At 40.2% G+C, this 27,267-nt stretch overlaps 1 protein-coding gene across 1 annotated transcript in view; it reads left to right on the forward strand.

Moving 5' to 3' along the window:
* The window catches only part of TAF3 (TATA-box binding protein associated factor 3), a 126,865-nt gene that overhangs the window by 46,903 nt on the left and 52,695 nt on the right, over positions 1-27,267 (forward strand). The gene's annotated exons all lie outside the window — the stretch shown is intronic.

Below are 27,267 nucleotides of genomic sequence, written 5' to 3' on the forward strand. Positions count from 1 at the left end.
ACTATTTCTCCAGATTGAAAGTCACTGGGTCTTCTCTATCTGTCTTCTATTAGTCTAGCGGTAATGCTGAAGTCTGAGTAACAGCCTTAAGTCTATCAAATAATATTACCTTTTACAGTTTGATTATCCTCCATTACCTGTTATTTTACAGTATGTTTTGAGGGAAATATCTGATATGTTTGAGCTCCTTCTCTCTGATGAGTAGCTGTCTTTTTTTATTTGTGGGGTATTCCTTTTGCATTTTTTGCTGGATTTAGGAAGTTGCACTTGGTTATACTTCATAAGCTCTCATGGGCAGGGATCTCTTCCCTCATGTGCTTCTCTTTACATTTTCTTCTACTCTCTACTCCCCATTAGGGCACCTAACACGGGACTGCCAATTCCCGGCAGCTTATTGTGAGTGCTTTAATCACTATTTCAGCAATGTATATAAGTTGTGTCCTTGTCCTGCACTGTAATGTATTGTAAGTTTCTTGTTCACCTATTAGCTCTATGTACTATGTAAGGCTCTGCGGAACACTTGTGGCGCCATATAAATAAAGGATAATAATAATTTTTCTAAAAAGTAGAAATCTTATTACAACAATGCTGAACATCTCTTCTTATGCTTCACATATGACCATTTTAAATTGTTTTTTTGAGTTGTTTTAACTCCAGCCTACTTAATCGGACAAGTGATGGCAAATTATTATTATTATTATTATTTTTATTTTATTATTTTTCATTTTGAGTTGAAACTTCTTAATGCAGTTGGCATCCACTGTACAATTTTCTGTCAGATATCTGTCCAATCTGGCTGGTTGGAATGAAAACCTGGTAATATATGGGAACAAATGACAATTGTCTATTTGCTCACAAACACTGGAAAATAGCCAAAAATTATTGTTCAGACAAATTGGTAAAAACACACTAATTTAACCAATTTGAACAATTTTTTTTTGTCCTTTTTTTCAGTGTTTAAAACCATATGATCGACTGTCATTTGCCCCCCATACATTACCAGGTTTTCATTCCAACCAGCCAGATTGGACAGATTTCTGACAGAAAATTGTATAGTGGATGCCCAGCTTTAATTAACCTTATATCTTTATATAAACTTAAGGCACATAGTCCTCACTGAAGTCTTTATGCTGTTAGCTTGCAGACTGTTTGCCCCGAATCTCCATTGTTAAGATAGTTTGCCACTTCTGCCTGCTTATTTGCTTTTTGTCTATGAATCCTTTTTATCCATGTAGAAGTTAGATTTAATAAATGTTTCATAAACCAAGCAGGATTTGATAATTCTGTAGAGACCTGTTGTGAAGGTATCCTGAACAAACTATATACAGCCTTTTAATTTAATTTATTTTAAATCCCCAACTTGTGTAATTTGTATATGCTTCCTCTGCTTGTTGTGAAGGGTTAAGAGCCCTCATGATCTGCTAGATTCAGAAGTTGCCTAAATGTTGGCACACTGTTTTCCTTATATCCACAATGTTCGACTGCAGGCTACATGTGGCGATCTGAGCCTTAAATGCAGTCTTCATATCTTTATACATTGAAAGATTTTCTTTTTTTTTTGTAGTTCTCCCGTTACCCTGGGTGGCCTGACCTCTCTTGAGCAGGTCAGTAACCCGTAGAGCTTCTGTCTGCAGACTGCTGTAAGATAGGCAATGTAAGCCCAGAGGTGTAGTGTTTATGGCTTCAGAACTGCAGTGGCACTTAGCTAGACTGTGGACTTGCTGTATACAATAAGCACTTGCCTATGTAACATTTTTTTCTTATACAAACATTTCATTTAATGGTTCAACCTCACTTTAGATGTGCAACTTTTTCACTTCCAAACTATAATGTAAAAAATGTTTTTAGTAGCTGAATTAGTTCAGGTCAGAAGCATTATGTCAGAGGTATTTATGGATATTACAACTGCAAAGCTTACATAAATGTTTACAGACTAAAACAAGCTTATATAACGTCACAGTAGCCTAGCTACAAGTGCAAAATAAATCATTTGCTAAAACAAGCAAGGGATAAAAACCTTAAACTTTAAGTCCTGTATATCGATTTAGATTTATATTTACTTATGTTTTTCTTCTCAACATCATGACTTTTACTTGCTTTATATCAGTGGTCCATGGCTGTCAAGCCAAGCAATTCGAGTTGAACCTTGAAGACCTGTACTAGTTGCACTAGCTGCAATTAACTTCTGGTGTCCCCTAAAACATGCACTTTAACATTCTCAGCCACTGGTTGATAACAGAGGGCGCATATAGCACTCTGAGAACAGAACATGCTGTGGTGCTTCACTATGCAGGTGGGGTGGAAGCCATATGGCAGTATGGGCCAGTAGTTTGTGGGTGTCCTGTGGCTTAAATTCATTGTTGCCCCACAAGTAATCTGGCTCTGGTGCTCTCAAAAGAACTGTTTGAAATTGTTTCTTTCCTTAGTGCCTTGCACGAACTTCAGACAAGTAATCATCATAATGTTTAATGGAATGAGTGCTTCGTTGCTAAATCAGGATGTTTTAGGCGATTCTGCGCAGGAAATGCCAATTAATTAAAGAATGAGGGATGTTTTTGGCTATTTTTCTTTGTTTTAATTTTGTTAATATTTCTGTTGGATTACTTTCCTGAAATTAACCACACACATTCGTGTAAAATCGCATTGTATTTTCTTAACCTGTTTTATCTCCTTAGATTTAATTGCAGAGATTGAAGGTCGCCAGTGTAGCTCTAACCTAAGTTACCCAATGTCAGAAGTCTTCCTTGAATGAACCTAATTACCCTCAGGGCTGCATGCACTGATCACTGTTTAATTTTTTTTTTTTTTTTTATTAAAACAAAGAAATTAATTATCCCATTAGAATAAGAGTCTTGCATCTGTTGGCAAACATTCAATTAACTTTTTAGTGTTTGCCACTTAATGTTGTGTTTGACCAACCAACCATGGAGAACGACTCTCCTTTGAAATCCAGCAGCAGATGCACATAGCACTGCAGTGTTCTCTCCACAGTCTGCTTCTCTGGCTCATCAACATATTTCCCATGGTCTTTCCGTCTAGTGGCAATTTCTGTAGCTGGGGGGAGTGCCAAGCTTACAATGTGAGGGAGAAATTTAACCCCTTTAATATATTTACGCAAAGTAAAAGAAATCTGTGCCAGCTCCTAATAAATATATATATATATATCTATAAATACATAAGAAAGACCCGGCACTCCATAAATCCCCAACTGGGTAAATGTCTGGCTCCAGGTGCCCTCAGTGAGGCGGAGACCACTCCCCTCTGTATAGTCCACAATAGGTACAGCGGCACTCCGGAGACTTCACAAAGAGCGTTTAATTATTTCGACGTTTCGGGATACGGAGACCCCGTCTTCAGGAACATACAGATATATATATAAGTTTTCTATTCAATTTTACTTATGTCATTTTGTGGAATAAATCGGATTACCAAACCAGATGGAGTCTTGGTGCATTGGGATTGTTTTTCTCATCAAAGGTTTTATGCCAGTAAACTGACACCCAGAGGTCTGGAGAATGAGCATTCAAAAGAATTTTGATATTTGGTAGTTTTCTACTTAACACTATATTCTTTTAATTAGCTTTTACCCTATTCATCACCTATAGTATCGGTATGCAGTGTGCCTCCCCTGTCATGCCAGCATACAACTGAAACACTTGACTACCACTCATATGACCAGTGTTGCTGAGAGACGTGATGTAGGGCTAAATCTGGGTACACACTGACGGAAATATATCGGGTGCCTGTCGGCCAGTGTGTACCAGCAATATGTTTGTGAACGACGTCGTTCATAGACCTATCGCGTCGGCTGTGCTGCAGATACATCTGGTACACATGCAGCGGAAGCTGTGGGAGGGGTCGCTGCCTAGAAGATGATGGTGGTTCAGTGTATATGAACGACCATCATCTACAGATATATCTGCAGATCAAGTGATCTTTGCAGTGTGTATCCACCTTAAGGCTGATGCCACTTGCAGCAAGCTTAGGGGTCTATTTACTAAACCTTGGATGGAGCTAAAGTGAACTGAGATAAAGTACCAGCCAAACCGCTCCTAACTGTCATGTCACAGGCTGTTTGAAAAATGAAAGTTAGGAGCTGATTGGTTCTTTATCCTTGTCCACTTTATCTCTCAATCCAAGGCTTAGTAAATGGACCCATTAGTCACTGGTAGGGATGAGCAGCAAGCATAGTCACCTGTAGAGATTCTGGTTGCCCAACTCTCCCCTGACAAATTTATAACATCCAGTCAGTGTGCATTGAACATCAGTGAAGGAAAAAAGTATTTTCTACCTATAACAGCACTCTGCTTTTTCTGCTTTGCAGGGCTAAAACCATTGTCAAGCGCAACAACCAGACTTCTTGTGTCCCTTTTGTTGGCAACAGTAGAGTAGCATTACTTTTTAGATATGGGGATACAGATTACATTTATGTCCTAGCTTTGCCACCCATTGTGCAGTTAAGAGTTAAAGTATTTTATGGAGTTCTCTTGTTTAAATATATATTTTAAATACACCTGACAATAAGGAAATTATTTTTTTTCTTTCATTACAGGGTTTTTTTTAAATTTCAGAAGTTGCTCTTTTACCTTGTAGGTCATATAAGTTAAAATATATATTTTTTTATTTACTTGCTAGTTTTTTTAGCACATTAGTAAGCGTGTGAAAGCACAAGAAATAAGGACGATATAGAGGGCACAAGAGTGATTACTTTGCAAAGTAGGTAGGAGTTCTCGTGGAAAACAGAGAAATTATCAGAGCCCAGCATAGAATGCAAAGGTTGGTCTGCTGAATACAAATAAAGCATTGAGCATGCAGTTCTGCCTCAGAGAGCTGGCGCGGTTAGTAATGCTGTGATAAATGCACTGATAATTTCCAGCCTAGTGCTATTGCAGACGTTTGAAGAAGGCTAAAAAGTGTCCAGTTAGTAGGAATTGCATTGCTTGGTTGGGTTTATCAGAATTGACAATAACCCCTTCCTTGCCAGAGAAGACTAAAGTTCTAAACTTGATTTGTTTATTTGTAGACTGCTTGACCAAATTTGATGTCTAAAATTTGCTTGGATATCCATTTTAATTCCCTGCATGGCATTATTTCCAACTTGTTCACCCCTTACATGGAAAACTTATCTTACTACATGTGTACTAGTATGTATTGTGCAAGTTATTTTTGTCACGTGATACAGTTTGGGTTAATATTAATTTGATTTGGTAAAATAGAAAATCTAATTGTACACAAACTCTCATGGCCATATATGTGGGGTAATTGTGCAGGTTCCATGCCTGCTTTATGATCATATTTGTTAGGCTGAATACTTATTAGGCGATATATTGGACAATGTTTTTTTAAGGCAAATTGGAATGATCTATCATTCACATTGCATAATCGCACGTTCATGTGCATCCATTGCATGTTCACATGTGATGTGGAGCACGTCAATGGGAAGATGTCATGAACAATGTGGTGCAGTGTGTATGCTCAACCAAAGGACCACAAGATATATTGGTCCAATCTTTCCTCTGAAGACATCACCTAAACTGCCAGTGATCTACATGATGATTGTATAATGTGTACAGGAGAAAAGATTAATTGGATACAATGCTCCGACATGATATATCATGCCATCCTTCAGAAGATTATATAGTGTGTGTGCTCTATATCACGTGTTCAGGGTTGAAGGGAGATTAGAGCGACCATTGCGTCTTTTGTTCGTCGTCCTGATGTGTACCCAGCCTAAGTGTCCATTTCTCATTGAACTGCTTTTAGGCAGTTTAATTGCTCAGTTAAAATGTACATTAGAGTAGAAAATCGGTCACATGATGTTTTCTAAACCCTATGCCTACCCTCAAACATTCATGTTTCGGGGACTGGCATGATTATATGAGTTTAGTGTCAATAGAACTAATTTTAAATGGAATTAATTGTCCTGACCGTACAAAGGTCAGTCCTACTGTATAGCTCACTCTATATAAGAATCAAGTTTGTTAAACCTTCTCCATGCTGTGCCTTGTTTTTGCTGTTGCAGTGTTCACGCTAAACAATCTCTATTGTTTGCTATTACAGCGTCTATTAATTCTCTCTGTTTAACAAGTTTCCATTTTTATGTTCGGGCATTTGTGCCTTTAACTTCTGAGTCACTGGGAACATGGAGGTTGCTGGAGGCAATAACGGTTCTGGTATAATGGGAGAAAAATGTCTTGGCTCTTACACTTTTGTTTATAGAGTTTGGTTTTATAGCTTCATCATAATTTAAGCTATTTAAGATTTTTTTTTTCCTCCCTAATAACTTTTCCTCTTGATTAACAGGGACCATTGCAATCCCCTCATCAACAAAGGAAAGGTGGTATTTATTATATTAGTGCAGTAGCAGGTTGCCATGGGCATTGCAGTAATTTGGATTTTACAAACCAAAGGACCTTTCCACCTCTCTTTTACTGGGTTAAGAATGCTGTTTGTAAAGTTATCAAAGGGATTTATTTTAATAATGAAGCTTCGTTTTTCTGATCTATCAGCATCAAGATGGGCAGCTGCTCTGATAGTATTATTTGTTTATAATACAAGAAAACTGCCTTGCCGACCATTTTTGAATCTAACTTTAATGCATTACTGCTCTTTTTGTTTTGTTTTGTTTTGTTTATTAGTTAGAGATGTTTCTGATTCTCAGTGAGTTGTTTCTACCTATTGTTAAACCTGCAGGTTAGGAACAGTGCACTCCATGTCATGATTATGCTTTATAGGATTGCGCAATTGTGACAAAAGCCAAAATTTCTACTCCTTGGCGGCTCATTGGAACATATATACCTAGAGGCTTGATGACTAAATGGAAAAGGGACAGTTAATGGTTTTAACTGCAGACTGGGCTCTCTCCATTTATTTTATATATTCTTTTTATGTATACCTTTCAGGCTAGGTGGCCAATAATTATTGACCTCTAATCTGAAAAGTAAGCTTTTTCTTCTCTTGTACCAATTGCGAAATAAGTACTAATAGATGCCCCAAACTGTCTAGAATGTATCCAAATAATTAGACGCCTGATATGGTTTTGATTATTTTCTTTATTACAAGAAAAAAATGGGTCATCAGACACAACATGCTTAAATGTTACTTAATAGGGGTGCAAGGCTTTCATAAAAATCACAAAAATAAAGTTTAACCCATGATTACCATTTCCACCAGCACTCTATTTGTGTGCTTGTATAGCCGGTCCAAAGAAGTATTTGGAAGGAAAAAGGCATACATAAAGCATTTGGGTCTCTGCTCTGTGAAAACCTCAGCTGTATATGTATTCTCTCCAGGTTGCAAAACCTAGTCTGTGCCTGTACATGCAGATAAGAAACCTGCAGGGACAATAAACCAATTAAACCATCTTTATTGATTGATTGCCAGGAATCCTCTCCTGAGCATCCATCTTCCAGATGTGCTTAGATGTGTCACCTTCACCCACCAAGCCAGTGGCTGACTAGACCAACTTTACACCTTATCTGTCTTTTATTATTTTAACACTTGGCTCTTTTGTTATGAAATAAATAATACAAATTTCTATATACATTCAATAAATGTATTGAAATATAATATTGAATTGCACTTGGGATTTGTTTATAAAAGTGGTATACATCAAAACAACTGCATTTTACACTTTAATGTTTTTGAAGTAAAATTGATCTAAGTAGATCATTCCATAGTGAATTATGGTCCATTAATGCAAACTGACGCTAATGTTGCTGATGCAAAATATTACACTTCTATCTATGTAACTCTTCATTTTACTTATTAATAAATGTATCAAAACAAATGTTCAGACATTTTCTCGCATTGCTGCAGACTCTGACCTTGCTGTTAATAGGTTAAATAAAATGTAAATTGGTGACGTGACATGTCATCCCTACAGTACTTTTAAACAAAGCCATTTGTGGCTATTGACTCTGCAAGGAGAGCAATATTGGGCTTCATTTACAGTTAGGAGTAAACCCAACTTGAATTGCAGTTTTTCACTTTAAGAAAACTGTTCCCAGCTGCAAATGTAAAATATGCAGAGAGACTTAGAGTTGGGATGGAGGCGCTGAACTGTAAATAAGTGTACAATAAAGCTGCCCTGAATTTGTATGCTGCAAAAGCAGAACTTGCATGCAAATTTTAAAAAACGCAGATACTGGTCAATGTGCACTCTTTTTAGCCGGATTTGCTCTGACTGCTACATTTTTTTATTTATTTTTTCCCCACACCATTTAACACACATCCTGGCCTGCTTATTTGACCTATCCATAACCATGCCTTTAGCGGGTACATGCACTACATCCAACTTGAGGAGTAGGTTTCTTGTTTTGGTCGGTAGAACTGGGACTCCACTCCATTGATATCCATGATATGAGGCAGCAGATCCATGAGAACTCTACAAGTGATGCATAACGATGTAGGATGAGGGCTAAGTTTTGCAAACAGTGGGGTGATGAGATGGACAACTCTGACTGCCTCTCTATGTACCATTCATTAGTGGTTAGCATTACTGCTTCACAGCACTGAGGTTGTGGGTTCAATTCCCATCATGGCCCTAACTGTGTGGCGTTTGCATGGGTTTACTCCGGGTACTCCAGTTTCCTCCCACACTACAAAAAAAATATACTGGTGGTTATTTGGCTCCTAACAAAATTATTAACCCTACTGTGTATGCATGTACATGTGGTAGGGAATATAGACTGTAGGCTGCACTGGTGCAGGGACTGATGTGACTGATCAAATATGCTCTGTAAAGTGCTGTGGAATGTGTATACATAGACTAGTTACCAGGTATCCTTGCTCAATTTGTATTAGAGCACATAGCTGGTATCTTACCTTGACAAAGATGCCAGGTGAGTGTCGAAATGCATAGATATTACACCCCTTCTTACTGTGTAACAGTCGGGCTCTTCATCTTTATTATTGCACAATTCCAGAGGACTTTTGGATACACTATTTGATATCGTGTCTCCCAGACCGATTTTTCCCCAAAGGTTGACCTTATTATGAGAGATTCTACTCCTTCCCAGCTACGCTCTAATACAGACTAAGCAAGAACGCCTGCTAACTAGCCTGTACTAGCTATTCACCTGCAGCACCGAGTAGCTAAGATGTCTGCTGCTATCTGGTAACAGACTTCTCATTATCCAGGGATACACCTTGTGTGTGCGGCCGCAGCCTTATGTAGCTGCAGCTGTTGCTGTGACCCGATCACTGTGGCCAGCAGTGATCGGGCAGCTTGCCCCAGCAGCCGCGGCTCTGGTAGCCGCCGCTGCTGCTCTGTTCCCGGGCCGCCAGCGGGAGACCCTCCTGCTGCGGCTCCGGCACTACAGTGATCACTATGTGATCACTGTGTGCTGGAGGAGCAGCAGCAGCGGCTTTGGTAGCCGCCACTGCTGCTCTGTATCCGGGCCGCCAGCGGGACACGCTCCCGCTGTGGCTCCGGAACGACAATGTACAGGAAGCAGCAGCCGAGACTCTGGCTGCTGCTTCTATGTACCCAGGTAGCCCAACAGCCCCCCACACACTCCCACCCCGGCCTCAGCTCCTCCTCCTCATCCCCCATGAGTTTTTGATAAGGCCCACAATAGTGTGCATGTGTGTGTATGTATATGTGTGTATATATATATATATATGTGTGTGTGTGTGTGTATATATATATATATATATATATATATATATATTTTAGTGTGTGTGTGTATATATATATATATATATATGTATATATGTATATATGCATATATATATATATGCATATATATATGCGTGTGTGTGTGTGTATATATGTATATGTATATATATATATATATATATATACATATACATATACATATATATACATATACATACCGCCAGGTCCATAAATATTGGGACATTGACTGAATTTTCAGATTTTGCCCTCTATTCACCACCACAATGGTTTTGAAATGAAACAAACAAGATGTGCTTTAACTGCAGACTTTCAGATTTAATTTGAGGGTAATTACATCCAAATCCGGTGAACGGTGTAGGAATTACAACAGTTTCTATATGTGCCTCCCACTTTTTAAGGGGCCAAAAGTAATGGGACTATCAACTCAAAAGCTATTTCATGGACAGGTGTGAGCTATTCCCTCGTTATTTCATTATCAATTAAGCAGGTAAAAGGTCTGGAGTTGATTCTAGGTGTGACAGTTGCATTTGGAATCAGTTGCTGTCGACTCTCAATATGAGATCCAAAGAGCTGTCACTATCAGTGAAGCAAGCCATCATTAGGCTGAAAAATCAAAACAAACTCATCAGAGAGATAGCAAAAACATTAGGTGTGGCCAAATCAACTGTTTGAAACATTTGAATGCATCAGAGAGCACAGCAACACCAAAAGAGTCGGAAGACCACGGAAAACAACTGTGGTGGATTACAAAATAATTATTTTCCTGGTGAAGAAAAACCCCTTCACAACAGTTGGCCAAATCAAGAACACTCTCCAGGAGGTAGATGTATATGTGTCAAAGTCAACAATCAAGAGAAGACTTCACAAGAGTGAATATAGAGGGTTCACCACAAGATGCAAACCATTGGTGAGCCACAAAAACAGGAAGACCAGATTAGAGTTTGCCAAACAACATCTAAAAAAGCCATTATAGTTCTGGAACAACATCCTATGGACAGATGAGACAAAGATCAACTTGTACCAGAGTGATGAGAAGAGAAGGAAAGGAACTGCTCATGATCCAAAACATACCACCTCATCAGTGAAGCATGGTGGTTGTAGTGTCATGGCGTGGGCATGTATGGCTGCCAATGGAACTGGTTCCCTTGTATTTATTGATGATGTGACTGCTGACAAAAGCAGTAGAATGAATTCTGAAGTGTTTCGGGCAATATTATATGCTCATATTCAGTCAAATGCTTAAGAATTCATTGGACGGCGCTTCACAGTGCAGATGGACAATGACCCAAAGCATACTGCAAAAGCAACCAAAGAGTTTTTTAAGGCTAAAAAGTGGAATGTTATGCAATGGCCAAGTCAATCCCCTGACCTGAATCCGATTGAGCATGCATTTCACCTGATGAAGACAAACCTGAAGGGAAAATGCCCCAAGAACAAGCAGGAACTGAAGACATTTGCAGTAGAGGAGAGCATCACCAGGGATGAAACCCAGCATCTGGTGATGTCTATGCGTTCCAGACTTCAGGCTGTAATTGCCTGCAAAGGATTTGCAACAAAGTATTAAAAAGTGAAAGTTAGATTTAGGATTGTTTAGTTTGTCCCATTACTTTTAGCCCCTTAAAAAGTGGGAGGCACATATAGAAACCGTTGTAATTCCTACACCGTTCACCTGATTTGGATGTAATTACTCTCAAATTAAATCTGAAAGTCTGCAGTTAAATCACATCTTGTTTGTTTCATTTCAAAGCCATTGTGGTGGTGAATAGAGGCCAAAATCTGAAAATTCTGTCAATGTCCCAATATTTATGGACCTGACTGTGTGTGTGTATATGTGTGTGTGTATATATATGTATATGTATATGTGTATATAATCGCAGAGCCTCTGATTAGGGATGGCAACCGACCATCGATGGTTTGAAAACCATCGATGGTCTGACTAAAAGAAGTGGTTTGCCGTTGCACCATCGATGACAACCCTCAATCGATGTTTGGGAAACATCGGCAGATGTAGTCTACACGGATCTCCTCGACCAATCACTAAACAATTGTTGGCTTCTAACGATGGTTGAACCATCGATGGTACAGTTGTCAATGGCCATCACTACAGTATAACATAAAAGTCGCTATTTTTATGGTATACTGTGTTTTAAAAAAATTTTTTTGCAAATAAAATAGTGATGGATAAGTTTTTAAAATTATGTTCTTGACCTAATTAAATCAAAAAAGAAACCGACAATTTTGGAGCGGTTTTTGTAAAAAGAATTCGTCAGTTAAGTGGTTAACAATGACCAAATGATCTATCGTTCGCCGTTAACCATTTCCAGATTGTTAGATCGTTAACAATCTATCATTTGCTTGCATAAACACCTGACGACCATCTTAAAGATTTTTGCTAACTTTAAATAGGGGGCTGTACTATGAGACGGATGCATGCACAGATCAGTGAGATCTGCATCTGTGTAAAAGCTGGTAAAGTATTAAAATAAAATAAAAAATGATGTGAGGTCCTCCCCTAAAAGCACAACCAGCTCCACATTTTTCAAAGCCAGTTTTGGTCTGCTGTATTTAGCACAACCAGCACTGGGCTCAGCGAGCTGGTCCTGGTTTTGGAAGTACAGGGGACAAAATGAGTAGGGGTCCCCTGTATTCTCTATAACCAGACTCGAATTCTTTCTAGCAGGGGTGTAATGCCACAGCCAGGGGAACCCTTTTAACTGGTCCCCCGACCAAAGCATTACACCTGACCGCTAATCAGCCCAGGCCAGCAGGGATCCCTGGGGAGGTGGGGACAACCCCCCAATAAATGGCTCCCCCTCTCCAGAGCACCCCAGGCCTGGGCTGACAGCCAAGGGCTATCTCCGACACCCATGGCCGGTGGTTGATTGTATATAGTGTAGTATAAAAAATAGATTAACTAATAGTCTCTTACTGGAGAACTACAGGTCCCAGCAAGCCTCCCCGCATGCTGGTACTTGGAGAACCACAAGTACCAGCATTCAGGGCATTAAGGGCTCGCTGGTACCTGTACCTCTAAGGACAGTACTTCCTGAATGTCTCTATAGTGTTCAATGGCTGAAAGAGGTGAGCCTCGGCCTCTCTCAGCAAATTAACTGTTCCCATCATTGGCTTCAATGGTGAGAAACGCTAGGTAACCTTTAGTGGGTCGGGACTTTTCGTTTCTCTGAGTACCAGCATGTGGGGAAGGCTTGCTGGGACCTGTAGTTCTCCAGCAAAAGACAATATTAGTTACTCTTTTCATCCATCTGGGGGATGCCATTACTTCTGGTTTATACGTATTGAGGTGTGGAGTGAGACACCAACTAATTGAAACTGGGTCCCCTCCCCTTCCACCATAACCTCAGTCTTTTTTTTTTTTTTTTAGTGCCTTGGAGTAAGGCACTAGCTAGGTCCTAGCTTTTAGTTTAGATTTAATTTCTTTATTTTCCTGTTTTGGTTTGGGTGCTTAGTTCCCGCCAACAGGCAACAAGCACTAGCAGAGTGGGAGTTAGATAGAAGCAGATGTTCAGGTTATCTCTGCAGACCCGGCAGCAATGCCACAGCAGTTGCTTATATAAACAAGCAAGGTGGCACACAAAGCTGGCAAGCAATGAGTGAGTTTTCACACATCCTTCATTGGGCAGAAAATTTGGTACCGGCTATTTCAGCAAATTACATTCCAGGGGTGGACAACTGGGAGTCTGACAACTTAAGTCGCCACAGTGTGCGTCCAGGCGAATGGGAATTACATAGGTGTTTGCTTAAATAGTTGCCAGATGGGGGATCTCTAGACATAGATCTAATGGCTTCATGTCTCAACAAGAAACTTCCAAGGTACGGATCTCTGTCCCGGGATCCTCTGGCATCTCTGGTGGAGATTTCAGCACCATGGGTGTTCCAGCTGGGAAACCTCTTTCCTCCTCCAGTAATGTTACCAAAGGTACTTCAGTGGATTTGATCAGTGGCGCGGCCGGTCATTCTGATGGCTCCAGACTGGCCACGCCGTCATTGGTACACAATTCTTCGGGCCATGTTGGCAGATGTTCCGTATAGTCTGCCCTGCGTCCAGATCTGTTACTTCAGGGTCCATGCCGTCACCCCATTTTGCCTCGCTTGGCTTTCATGGCATGGTTCTTGAATCAAATATCTTGAGGGCCAAAGGGTTTTCAGGCTCTGTGGAGAAAAACATGATACAGACTCTCAAAATCAGTTACTTCCCAGATTTATCATCGGATATGGAAGATCTAGATTTCTTGGTGTGAACAACACAAGTTCAATCCTGAAAGGTTCTGCAAGAGGGGTTGGTTAAGGGTCTTAGCCAGTCCAGATCTTCTTGCAGGAGGTTCTTCGTATACAGCCTCCTTTTATATACCGCCGGTTCCTTCTTGGGACTTGAATTTCGTTTTGGAGGCACTTCAAAAGGCACTGTTTTGAGCCTTTTGGAATCTGTAGAATTGCGATATCTCACTTTGAAGGTTGCTTTCCTTTTGGCCATTGCCTCAGTCAGAAGAATATCTGAGTTAGCGGCCCTTTCTTGTAAATCTCTGCTCTTCATTTTTTCACGAGGATAGAGTAGTGTTACGCACTAAACCTTCCTTTCTACTGAAGGTGGTATCTGCTTTCCACATTAACCAGGGAATTGTCCTTCCAGCTTTTCGCCAGGACTCCATGTGACTAGTGAAGCTTTTTCCTTAGCACTGCTGGATGTGGTACGTGCATTATGCATTTATTTGGACCATACTGCGTCTTTGAGGCATACGGATTCCCTGTTGGTGTTGATTGATGCACCAAAAAGAGGCTGGCCAACCTAGAATGGATCCATTGCTAGACGTGTCACTACTGGCATATTTTTCCTCAAATGTAACGTTTTCGGCCTCAATTTGGGCCCACTCGACTTATGAGGCTTCTTGGGCTGTACCGTATGGTGTCTCAGTTGAGCAGGTGTGCAAAGCCGCTACCTGGTCATCTGTACACATTTTTTTGCAAATTGTACCCCCCACCCCCACCCCCTACCCCCTTCATATGTTTTGCTTTGATATATTCCAGAAGTAATGGCATCCCCCAGAGGATGAAAAAGGAAATTCGATTTTTGCTCACCGTAAAATCTCTTCCTTGGAGTTTATCTGGGGGATGCCTGGATTTCTCCTTTGTTTGGGTTCATAATACTTTCCTGTTGGTTTCTCAGTTGTTCCGTGGGTCTTTATCCGGCTTTGTTAAATATAGACTGAGCTTATGGTGGAAGGGGGTTATATAGGGGGTGGGACCCAGTTTCAATTAGTTAATGTCCGACTCCACACCTCACTACGCATAACCCAGAAGTAATGGCATCCCCAAGACGGATGAAAAAGGAAATAGATGAACTAATATGGTCTTTTGCTGGAGAACTACAGGTCCCAGCAAGCCTCCCCCGTATACTGGTACTTGGAGAAACTAAATGACAAGTCCCGACCCACTAAAGGTTATCTCGCGGTTCTCACCATTGTAAACAATGGTGGGAACCGTTCATTGATTGAGAAAGGCAGAGGTTTACCTCTCTCAGCCAATGAACGCTCAGCCCAGGCATTTCTATAGAGCAATACCGCAGCTGAGTGGCCATTTGGGAAGTAACACTGATGGACTCCAAGGAAGAGATTTTACGTTGAGTAAAAATTAATTTTATTACACCAGACTATACACAATCAGCCTGGCACCCACTGGTCAGGGGTGCTGGGACTAGCACTGGGCTACAGCCCAGGCCTGTGGTGCCCTGGAGAGGGGGGCCCCTTTATTGGGGGAGTCCCCATCTCCGCAGGGATCCCAGCCTGGGCTGACTAGCGGTCAGGTGTAATGCTTTTACCAGGGGACCCGGTGAAAGGGTTCCCCAGGCTGTGGTATTACACCCCCTGCTGATTATGGAGAATACAGGGGACCCATACTCATGTTGTCCCCTGTATTTCCAAAACCAGGACCGGCTCACTGAGCCCTGTGCTGGTTGTTCTAAATACAGGGGACCCCTACGTCTTTTGTCCTCTGTATTTCAACAACCAGGACTGGCTCTGAGAAGTCCGGGGCTGGTTGTGCTTTTAGGGAGAGACCTCACGTAATTTTTTTATTTTAACACTTTACAAGCTTCTCACTGATCTGTGCATGCATCAGTATCTGAAGCAGGTATGGAAGGGGAGTGGGAATGCCTGTCAAGTGACAGCCGCATCATGTAGGTTTGAATGATATATATCGTTTGTCATTTGGTAGTGCGTACACACTGCTAGATATGAGGGGAATCGTTAAATAGATTGACAGATCTTCCTGCATGTACAAAAGATCTGAAGATGCGACCAACGACCCGCGGGAACGCACATCGGGATCACGATAGAGTGCCCACACTGGACGATATGAACGATTTGTCATTCTGATGCTTCGGAATCTGCCAAATCATTAAAGATATCGTCTAGTGCAGTGATTCTCAAACTCTGTCCTCAGGACCCCACACAGTTCACGTTTTCCAGGTCACCCAGCAGGTGCACAGGTGTAGTCATTACTCGCTGACACATTTTAAAAGATCCACAGGTGGAGCTAATTATTTCACGTGTTATTCTGTGGGGAGACCTGCAAAACATGCACTGTTTGGGGTCCTGAGGACTGAGGGGTCCATTCAGACCCGGACGCTAAGCTGCGCTTTCTCGCTGCCAAATGGGTCCGGGTATGCAAATTCCGCGATCGCACTGTCTGGTGTAACTACACCCTCTATGTCTTAGAGAACGACGGCAGAGTGAGTGCACGCCGGTATAAAGACGCCCACTTTTCTTTCTTAAAACACGTCATGTCCAGGAAACTTGACATAGTAGAGACTCAGACCACATTTTTTATGCAATGAAGGTTTTAAACCCTTTTTTTTTTTCATGCTACTTTTATTGAGATTTATTCTTGCTTACAGTGTAGGGTTGGCTATTTCACTGTCATTAGTTGCTTGCTTATTGTCTTCCATGGGCAGGACTTAAACCTGGTAAAACCTGGTAGTCAATCTTGACACACATCGGGGCACAGGATTAATGTCTGTTTGGCCGGATTATTTCTGTTGCCATTGGCACCTGGACCTGTTACTTCATCCTAAATTTACTATGCACACGGGCTGAACATATATAAAAACACACTACATTGGCTTCCACAGGAATAAAACACACTACATTGACCTCCACAGGAAGAAAACACACATACATTGGCCCCCACAGAAAAAAATGTACATTGGCTGACCCCCATAGAAATAAAAAAAATACATTGCTCCCCACAGGAAAAACAATCACATTGGCTGGCCTCACAGAAAAAGTATAAACAACATTGCTCCCCACAAAAAAATGTAATCACTGGCTGGCCCCCACAGAAAAATATAAACCACATTGCTCTCCCCACCAACAACAAAAATAAAATTCACACTGGCTCCCACATACCTACCTGACCCTCATCTGGATGTCACAATGCTGAGCTGTCAACAGCGTGTGGGAGGGCAGGCTTGTCAACGCAGCGTGCGTGATTTGTGATGTCACGCTGCTGTGTCTATATAGGTTACAGCCCGGGCATGCCTGAGCTTCCCAGAAGAGCTCAGCAGCAGCACTACCCAGTCCGCAATATTATAATCTGACCGGCATCTCTGACTGCCGCTGCACATCTGTTGAAAACCGCTGCTCTACACATTGTTAGATTCATAATGAAGTCCCTTACTGTATTTAATGCTGGTTTCATGTTGCCTTTTGTTAGCCAATATGGCTGCTGCCTCCATATACTTTATTGAACCTACTAATGAAAATTAGTTCTAATATGAATGCATTTCTTTGTGCTTTTTATGTCTTAAATTCTAGTTAATCCAGAATGTTGTTTCACCTTTTCAGTGTAGTGTCCTTGTAACTGTCTAATGCAAATCAGTAATTTGCTTAAAATTTGATATCTCACAAATGAAAAAAGAGAGAAAAAACTTTAGCTGGAAGATCTGTCTATATAACCTCCATTACTAGCAAAATGCAGAGCCCATTATCTCTTTATCACTGTGACTTGGCAAGCAGACTTTTACGTGCATAATTTCTAATAAAATAAGTGCTGAGCGGGTACGAGAGGTTAATGAGCATTCCAGGCAGGGTGAATTCATTGTTCAATATGGAATCAACTGCCCAGAAATATACTTCAGACCTAAATTTTTATGATCTTTCATTGGAAATCTGCTAAATTTTACGTTCCATTATTTCTCTAAAATTGAGTTTTAGAATAAGTGTAGGTGGATGCACAGTTTTGTCAGATATTGAGAAAAACCCCAAAACTAGATCTATAAATGCTTGCCAGTTTTTATTTTTTTTTATTTTTATTTTTTTAAACTTTGTGCCACCCGGGAGGCGCAGTTTGGAAGTGCAGTGGGGCCGCGTTCCTGCTAATTGCATCATGAGGGCCCCAGAGCTGCTTTACAATGCTGAAAATGTGGAGTCATTGAGCCTCTGGACTGCCCACTTCACCAAGCATCTTGGGAGGTTGTTGTACCGGGATTCCAGGAGTGCTCCCCAAAGTTTGGCAGTTTCCTAAGCAAGTGTAGATTTGAACACCAAAAAGAAATGCAAGCATGAGTTATGAGTAAAATGAATGGAACACTGATTTGATACATTTACTATGGGATTGGGAATGGGTTATAGCTAGGTGACAAATTCTTCAGACATTACCACCGCCAAGCATCCAGAATATGAACAATTGTAATGGAACCAAAAGAAAAGTTTATTTTCAGTTGTGTTACATCTAGCATGCAGCAATAATTTTACTTTGTTTAGTGACTAGTTTAGCCCTACACAGGTTTCATGAATGTTGTCCTATATTTTGTGTGTTTGATCTGGTATTTGTTTTAAAACCTGCATGAAAACCATTTTCCACACTTGAGATTAATCCTTCAGATGTCTGTTCTTTTATTAAATTTTTTTTCTTTTCCCTCATAGTAATTTGTCTCTCTTCTTACATTCACCCCTTCCACTGACACTCCTTTTCCTCCTCTGTTACATGGAGGTACATGCAGGTCTTTTTTCCTCTCTGTGGAATACATGTCAGTACTGCCGCCACCCCCTACTCGACACATCTTCAGAGCTTTCTTAAAAGTCCAGGTTTGGAGACTAAACAGTCTCCCACATCCTGTGACAAGTTGAGTAAAAGGCTCACATATCACACACAACAATACTTGCTGGCACTATAGGATTGGAGACTTCCATAACTGTAATACATTTATTTTTGTACTATTCATCCATCATGAGCACTTAACATGTTTGTTTACAAAAATGCAGCTTCAGATAGTTTTATCTGTTGGGGGTCTTTGTCTTCCAGTTTTAAATCCTTAAGTACCTGAAGAAAAAAATATGACAGGACCTTTTTGTTCAAAGAAAAAAATCTATATATTTTCAGTGTATCTATAGCTATCTAGTGTGTGTGTGTGTGTGTGTGTGTGTGTGTATATATATATATGTGTATGTGTGTGTATATATATATGTGTATGTGTATATATATGTGTGTGTGTGTATATATATATATATATGTGTGTGTGTGTGTATATATATATATATGTGTATATATATATATGTGTATATGTGTGTATATATATATATATATATATATATGTGTATATATATATGTGTATATATATATGTGTATATATATATATATATATATATGTGTATATATATATATATATGTGTGTGTATATATATATATATATACACACACACTACCGTTCAAAAGTTTGGGGTCATCCAGACAATTTCGTGTTTTACATGAAAACTGACATTTATTTATCAAATGAGTTGCAAAATGAATAGAACATATAGTCAAGACATTGGCAAGGTTAGAAATAGTGATTTTTATTTCAAATAGTAATTTTGTCCTTCAAACTTTGCTTTTGTCAAAGAATGCTCCTTTTGCAGTGATTACAGCATTACAGACCTTTTGGCATTCTAGTTGTTAATTTGTTGAGGTAATTTTGAAGAAATTTCACCCCACAGTTCCTGATGCACCTCCCACAAGTTGGATTGGCTTGATGGGCACTTCTTGCGCACCATAAGGTCAAGCTGCTCCCACAACAGCTCAATGGGGTTGAGATCTGGTGACTGCGCTGACCACTCCATTACAGACAGAATACCATCTGCCTGCTTCTTCCCTAAATAGTTCTTGCATAATTTGGAGGTGTGCTTTGGGTCATTGTCCTGTTGGAGGAGGAAATTGGCTCCAATCAAGCACTGTCCACAGGGTATGGCATGGCGTTGCAAAATGGAGTGATAGCCTTCCTTATTCAAAATCTTTTACCTTGTAGAAATCTCCCACTTTACCAGCACCAAATCAGCCCTAGACCATCACATTACCCCCACCATGCTTGACAGATGGCGTCGGGCACTCTTCCAGCATCTATTCACTTGTTCTGCATCTCACAAATGTTCTGTGTGATCCAAACACCTCAAACTTCGATTTGTCTGTCCATAACACTTTTTTCCAATCTTCCTCTGTCCAATGTCTGTGTTCTTTTGCCCATATTAATCTTTTCCTTTTATTGGCCAGTCTCAGATATAACTTTTTCTTTGCCAATCTGCCTAGAAGGCCAGCATCCCGGAGTCGCCTCTTCACTGTAGACATTGACACTGGTGTTTTGCTGGTACCATTTAATGAAGCTGCCAGTTGATGACTTGTGAGGCGTCTATTTCTCAAACTAGAGACTCTAATGTACTTGTCTTCTTGCACAGTTGTGCATCGGGGCCTCCCACTTCTTTTTCTACTCTGATTAGAGCCTGTTTGTGCTGTTATCTGAAGGGAGTAGTACACACCGTTGTAGGAAATGTTCAGTTTCTTGGCAATTTCTCGCATGGAATAGCCTTCATTTCTAAGAACAAGAATAGACTGTCGAGTTTTACATGAAAGTTCTCTTTTTCTGGCCATTTGGAGAGTATAATCGAACCCACAGATTTGATGCTCCAGAAACTCAACTAGCTCAAATGAAGGCCAGTTATATAGCTTCTCTAACGAGCAAACCTGTTTTCAGCTGTGCTAACATAATTGCGCAAGGGTTTTCTAATCATCCTTTAGTCTTCTAAAGCTGGCCACACACTAGACCAACTTACATCCAACCAGCCAACTAGTTGATTGGTTGGAATGTAAATCTGGTAACGTATGGGAGTAAATGATATTTAGCAATTTGCTCCTAAATGCCAGAAAACAGATGAAAATGGTCGTCAGACAAGTTTGTTGTTAAATGTTTCATCTAAGCAATTTGTTCAAATAACAGTTTTGGTCCATTTTCCAGCGTATGGGAACAAATTGCTGATTGTCATTTGCTTTCATATTTTACAAGATTTTCATTCCAACCAATCAACTAGTTGGCTGGTTGGACAGATAATCTTTAGATGTGTGGCCAGCTTAACGCTCTTAGCAAACAATGTACCATTAGAACACTGGAGTAATGGTTGCTGGAAATGGGCCTCTATACACCTATGTAGATTTTCCTTTAAAAAACAGACATTTGCAGCTAGTATATTCATTTACCACATTAACAATGTATAGAGTGTATTTCTAATTAATTTAATGTTATCTTCATTGAAAAAAAAACCAGTGCTTTTCTTTCAAAAATTAGGAAATTTCGAAGTGACCCCAAACTTTTGAATGGTTGCGTGTGTGTGTGTGTGTGTATGTGTGTGTATATATATATATATATATATATATATATGTATGTATATATGTATATGTATGTGTGTGTGTATATATATATATATATATATATATATGTGTGTGTATATAATATATATATATATATATATATATATATATAAAAAAAAATGTGTGTGTGTGTGATAATCACTCTGTACATGCACAATTTTTATACTGGTCGCCCCATACCCACGCCTGCCCAGTCAGTACATTGCGAATACCTTACTCTGGTTGAATAGCTTTGTTTGCCTTATTGAAAATTCCCTGCTCATCTAGCTCTACTGAGCTTCGTTATTGCAATTACTCAGTTATTAGGTCTATAAATACTAATATAATAATAAAATTATGTCACAGCAGATGCCAAGGAATTTTCAACTTCACTTCTTTCTACTGATGAACTTAATTTAACTGTCACAGTGACTTCATATGATGTAGTTAACGTTGGTGACTGGTTCTATGTTGAATATGATCGAAAGTTAACCAGGTGAGATTTATTTATTAACAGTTTCTTATATAGCGCAGCATATCCTGTTGCCCTTTACAATTTGAAACAACATTAATAGAACAAAACTGGGTTTTAAGAGACAGACATAAAGGTAAGAGGGCCCTGCTCGCAAGCTTACAATCTATAGATCAAGGTCATCAGAGATGGTGAATACTTAGTGAGTACAACGGAGCAAGCTGGCAGCAACTGGAAATGGCAATCAACACTGAATAATTTTTTTTATACATCTTCACAGTTGCTCAGGTAGATAAACAGGCCTACATTGATTAATGTGGATTCTACAATTTTTGACTGGGGACATAAATGTAACATGAGTCACATCAGAATTCAGTATAGTTTCGTTAACATTCAGTTTTTTTGTTTTTATGTGCCAATTATAACTTTAGGGTCTTATAAGTGTATAGTATAACAATCATATTGTAAAAATAAGTAGGAGAGCAGGTTTAAATAAAGATAGGAAGAAAAGCTGGTGCACTGTTCACTCAGGTGTTTAATATAGAGACTTGTTGCTGACACCAGAGGGATACCTGCAAATCACCCTCAAAAGGAACAAGAATTACAAATAAGGTGTCTGCGCTAATCACTATATATAAAACATAAGCTGTGAAAATTATAAATATATATTTTATTGAGCATATGAAAAAATTAACTGCAGTTCAACTCTAAAAACATAAATGAACATTGCAGATTGATTTGAAGAAAGAGATTAGGTGTTACATTAATAATCTAAACATATACTGTTCCCAATATATCATAGGAAAAAAGATAGATGTTTAAAACTCTATGTAGAGCCTTGATTATAATCGGCATATGTTGCTATTAGCAACCAGAATATCAATTTGTATAGTAGGTATAGTCACTCTGTTAGAGCCTGATATGGAGGATAGTGACTACCTAAATTTGCGGAGCCGTGGAGCTAACAAAAATCTTGGTAAGGTGAATATAATATCGGGGGTCTCCAGACCAAACCCGCAGTCCAGTATCTCGCCTGGTCAGTGGACTCAAAGCTCCAAGGACTCCCCAGGAACCAGTCGCTCCTGCGACTCCCAGACAAATTAAAGCAAGTAGGTGTGATGTTGGTCCCTGTGACCAGCGCCGCTACGGCGGCTAACTGTGGGACTGTGCGTAGCTCCAATGACTCACAAGCAGGGGAGTCGTGCAGGATGGTGAGCTGTTCGCACCTCAGCAACTCCTGATTAGGACGCAAGGGGTGAGGGCTGGGCAGTCTGCCTCTGTGGGGGATCCCCCGTCCAGCGTAGGGCAACAGATAGCAGGAATGATGGTCCACACAAACAGGCTCAGCAATGTCCGTCAGTGTGTCTCAGCAACACTGGTGGGTAATCATATGCAGGTAGTGCAAATCACCAAACAATGGTTCCACAGATGGGGTACAGCAGTGTAGTATGGACAAGAGTTGGAAAAGCAGTCCAGAGAACACCTTGACGCTTTTCTCCCCTCGTACAGGGTTTTTTTTCAAAAGGCAATGAAGTCACATTCCACTATGAGGACAGCCTATTTATCCTGCACCTCATTAATTAATTAAGAAGCATCTGCGTAGCTACCAATTGTTTCAATCAGCAATCTGATTAACACAGCCTTTGGAATACAATATCATGCACATCAAAAAAGAAAACATTTTACATTCAATATACAAATTGACACAGCCTTTAAGATACATTATAATGCAAACAAAAAAAGAGACAAGACTAACGATTAATATATAGATGAATAGTAAATAGCATTGATGTTTATCAAGAAAACCACTACAGCTAGATCTTTCTAGCCTATAGGAAACAGCGCAATGCACACAGAAAAGGAGACAGAGCTAATAAATTAATATGCAATATAACACTATGAACTAGAAATATACAAATAAATAGTATTTATAGGTAAGCTGATCCAGTAGGATCTATGTAGCTAATAAAGGACCAATAAATTAACCCATGCACATATCACAGATGATATTATTAACTTTCACTATGAAGACCTAACAAGTATCACATAAGTTCTTGCAGAAAAAGGGGGAACCACCATAAATACAAGGACCCGTGATACTTTTCCGCCTGCCGCACTTTTTGCCTACTTCGCGTGATTTGTACGCGAAAACTTTTCGTGCGCGCCGCTGCTATTCGCGTTTTCAATTCCAAAGGATGCAAAAGTGTGTCTGGGCGAAACTCAAACATGCGAAAAGTGCTGACTGTTTTGCGGAAATCAGCCTGACACCCCCCAAAAGATGCACTAACATTGGGGATCAGTATAGATGTCCCCAATTAGCCCCCTGGAGCTATTTGGGGTACTTAAGTGCTCTCAGTTTCCTCTATATAGCTTCTTTGCATAAGTGCTGAAGAATAGCATTTAGCAATTTTTTTTGAGTAAATGACTGTTCCCAGAAAATTTGAGGTACTTGAAAATGGGTGCAAGCATGGTTAAAAATTGCTAAAGTGAGGTCTTAAAAAGTGTTAAAAATGCACCTTCAGCATGCACCTGCAATAAAAAAAAAACATCTTACCCATGCTTGCAGACCCCCCCTCAGTCTATTTCGCTAGTTTTTAAGTTCGTACCCCAACTTTGAACTTCTTCGCCCCCCCCCCCCCCCTTCCCTTTTTCAAAGTAATTTTTTGGGCTGTTCATCTTTCTTTTTTTTGGGGGGGGGCATTTTTTTTTATGCAGTTATACTTTGGGGGGCTGTCCAAAGTGGTTTCTGCACCTTTGCAACTCAAAACTGCAGTTCTGCACTTTTTTCCACCGGGTATTCATAGGCGAAACTTTCGCCTATTACATTGCACTGACTTTCCGTGTACGCCAATGACAATCGATCATATGGTTTTGAACACTGAAAGAAGGACAAAAAAAAATTGTTCAAATTGGTTAAATTTGTGTGTTTTAACCAATTTGTCTGAACAACCATTTTTGGCTATTTTCCAGTGTTTGTGAGCAAACGTATGGAACCAAGTTGTCATTTGGTTCCATACATTAACAGGTTTTCATTCCAACCAGCCAGATTGGACAGATATCTGACAGATAATTGTGTAGTGGATGTCCAGCTTAAGTGTACACTTTTTTTTTTTTTTTTTTTTCTGCTTCTCAGCATTAATTATGTCTACCTACCCAATATATTATTGTCATATTTTTAAAGTGTTGAATTTCAGCTTCATTTCTGTGTGTGGTGCATTTAAATTTCTAAAAATGAACATGGAATGACCCAGGAGATTACTATACGAAGTGACACATTATAGATAATAGTTATAACGATGAAGTTAAGAACTTTGTGTTTTAAAAGCTTGCGGATAGTTTAACTGTAAAGTTTAAGGGCCTGATTTATGCAAAGCCGATATATTCGCTGATCAAGCGGTTGTTTGCAAATGCGCACACGCATCGGTTGCATTGTGATTACGTCCGTACATATGAACCATTTGCAAAGTCCGTGACATGTAGTCAGCATTTGGGGATGGTAACGGGAGGGTGGTTAGAGCAAAGGCGTGTCTGCTTAAATGCAGTTTTGTGGGCGTGCATAAATTAGTCATTGTGATAACCTGTGCAGCCTGTGACCTCTCTGCGTGTCAGGAGAGCTGCAGAGTGTCTGCGGCTGGTCAGGTTTGCCGCATATGCAGCATGTCATCGTAAGGATATGAGAAGGCAGCAGTGGGCGTCCGTATACTCGGCGGTGCTTTGGAGGGCAGCAGCATATTTTAGCAACTGCGATCCGTGAGAATGTAGTTCCGATTGCATTACCTTCCGTCTCTTAATAAGGCCCTCAGTCCAGATAACCTAAGACACAGGTTCTCAAACTCTGTCCTCAGGACCCCAAACAGTGCATGTTTTCCAGGTCTCCTCACAGAAACACAAGTGAAATAATTAGCACCACCTGTGGATCTTTAAAATGTGTCTGAGTAATGAATACACCTGTGCACCTGCTGGGTGACCTGTGTGGGGTCCTGGGGACCCAGTTTGAGAACCACTAACCTAAGTGATGTTTTATGTTAGAAGCTTATTCCTTCTTGTGGACTGCAGGCCTACACATTTGTATCATAGCATATACAACTCTACATTATTGAAAAGCAGGACTACAATGGAATCTTTGTTTAGCTTGTTCACATGAGTTGGTTTGCTTTTTGTGATGAGGTATAAACACATGTAAAAGCACACTTCTGTTTTTTTAGCATACATGTGATGAAGTTGTCATATTGCTTAAAATTGATCAAGTAAAAAAGATTATTAATATAACACAGACCAGAGCCGTAACTAGACTTTTTGGTGCCCTGTGCCAGGGAGAGCATTGGTACCCCCCCACACACACACACTATTTAAATAGGGAAATAAGACCAGAAAAAGGGCCATGGCCTCATGGGGAAGGACCAGGGAAGAGATAGGAGAGGCCAGGAGATGCTGAGGATACAATAAGAGGAAGCTACAAGTAAGAATGATAATAAACAGGAAAATTGACGGGCCAAAAAACAGCGCCCCCTGCACTGCGGTGCAATGGCACAGGTCGCACTACCCTATTTACGGCCCTGGCACAGACTACTCTTGGTTTGCAGGTTACAATGCAAAGTGCATAGTCCAAAATCTGATCAACATTGTGACTTGACAAGTGACAGCGTCGGCCCAGAGTATAGGCAACCTAACTCTCTCTAGGTGTGCCTTTGGTTACCACTCATCCAGGATTACTCTGTACAGTCCAGACATCCGCCAAACTGTCCTGAGTCCAGACTGGTGTAGAGATGTGGCCAGCGCTGAGACTGGGCACTCCGATCCCGGCACAGTTGGAGGAGCCGGCAGCCAATCTGGACTGGCTGCGGCATTGCACTGACTACTCCTACCTTTATTAGCAGGCACAAAGTCAGTATAATGGCTGAGGGGGAGCATAGAAGAGCATCCAAAAATGCGAGGAAGATGCCGCACAGAAGAGATATATACCTTTGTGACCTTGCAAACTATTAGACTCCTTGCTCTTGGCATGATCTTTGTTAAACCACTTCTGGGGAGGGTAATAACGGTCTGGAATTTTCTACATTAGTACACGATCTCTCTGACTGTTGATTGATTAGTACACGATCTCTCTGACTGTTGATTGGTGGAGTCCAAACTCTTTAGAGATGGTCTTTGTAACCTTTTCCAGCCTGATGAGCATCAACAACTCTTCTTCTGGGGTCCTCAGAAATCTCCTTTGTGGAAGTGTAACATGCCACGAACAAACGTGTTGTGAACATCAGATTTTGATAGATCCTTGTTCTTTTAAAAAGAAAGGTTGTCCACTCACACCTCTTTGTCATTCCACAGATTGAAAATACATGATTCTAATTTCACCTTCAAAATATCTGCTAAGCCTAAAGGTTCACATACTTTTGACACTCACAGATGTGATATTGGATCATTTTGCTCAACAAAAAAATTAGCATGTCTAATTGTTTTTTGTTTTTTTTGTCTCATTTGTTTGATT

Source organism: Taudactylus pleione, unplaced genomic scaffold, assembly GCF_031769625.1.
Source record: "Taudactylus pleione unplaced genomic scaffold, aTauple2 ptg000086l, whole genome shotgun sequence".
Classification (NCBI taxonomy): domain Eukaryota; kingdom Metazoa; phylum Chordata; class Amphibia; order Anura; family Myobatrachidae; genus Taudactylus; species Taudactylus pleione.